Source organism: Hirundo rustica, chromosome 7 (genome assembly GCF_015227805.2).
Source record: "Hirundo rustica isolate bHirRus1 chromosome 7, bHirRus1.pri.v3, whole genome shotgun sequence".
NCBI classification, from domain to species: domain Eukaryota; kingdom Metazoa; phylum Chordata; class Aves; order Passeriformes; family Hirundinidae; genus Hirundo; species Hirundo rustica.
In genome coordinates this window covers 1,137,901-1,139,267 of record NC_053456.1, presented here as the reverse complement: position 1 = coordinate 1,139,267, position 1,367 = coordinate 1,137,901, and positions in this window count along the sequence as shown.

Genomic DNA, 1,367 nt, shown 5'->3' with positions numbered 1-1,367 from the left:
CCTTAATGAGGGGGCGTTAATGAGGGGGCGTTAATGAGGGGGCGTTAATGAGGGGGCGTTAATGAGGAGGAGTTAATGAGGGGGAGTTAATGAGGAGGAGTTAATGAGGGGGAGTTAATGAGGGGGAGTTAATGAGGGAGCGTTAATGTCTATCTGGAATGGCTCTGGCTGATCCAGGAATTCGGGAATATTCCTGAATCCTAACTGTGCCTAGGACTGATCTGTCCCTGGTGTCCCACAACTTCACTGGTGGCAGCTGCAGCCCAACCCAATAGGGAGTGTTTATATTTATATTTATATTTATATTTATTTTTATTTTTATTTTTATTTTTTTTTATTTATTTATTTTTATTTTTATTTCTATTTCTATTTCTATTTTTATTTATTTTTATTTATTTTTATTTTTATTTTTATTTTTATTTTTATTTATATTTATATTTATATTTATTTTATTTTTATTTTTGTTTTTGTTTTTGTTTTCATTTTTATTTTTATTTTTATAATCCCATCCCGCTCCTTACTTTTCCTGGGGAGGTTTCATCCCCTCCTCCCGCACACATTGCCCATCTTCTCCCACATTTTTGGGAAAGACGGGAGTGGGAAAGGTATCTGGAGAGCATCCTGCCCTCAGAATTCCAAGGGTTCCGTTCCCACCCTCAGAATTCCAAGGGATCCATTCCCGCTCTCAGAATTCCAAGGGATCCGTTCTCACCCTCAGAATTCCAAGCGATCTGTGCCCACACTCAGAACTCCAAGGGATCCATGCCCACCCTCAGAATTCCAAGGGATCCGTGCCCACCCTCAGAACTCCAAGGGATCCATGCCCACCCTGAGAACTCCAAGGGATCTGTGCCCACCCTCAGAACTCCAAGGGATCTGTGCTCACCCTCAGAATTCCAAGGGATCCATTCCCACCGCTGGGACCTGCCGGGGGCCCAGGCGGAGCTGCCAATGGAGCAGGGACGAAGGCAGGGATAATCCCGGCGCTGATGAATATCCATCAATCTCCCTCCCAAAGTGGTTTAGCCTCCACAAATTAGGAGCCTCTGCTACCAAGTGAGAGCGCTCCCGGCCAAATCGGGGCTTTGTTGGAAGATTATCCAAGGAATCAAACGGATTCTCCCGGGCTGTGGTTAACAGTTCACGTCTGGAGCAGCGGGGCCGCCCGGGGAGCGGGGCTGGGACCGGAGCATCTCCCTTCCTGGGCATCATTCCTTTGGGATAGCCCAAACCAATCCCCGGGTTCAGCCAGGAGCAGCAATTCCAAACGGCTTCCAGGGCAGAGGTGGCATTCGGGATGGGATTCCTGGCAGGGTTTTTGCCAGGCAGGAGCTCGGACATCTGCGGCCCCCTCTGTCCCTGCTGCT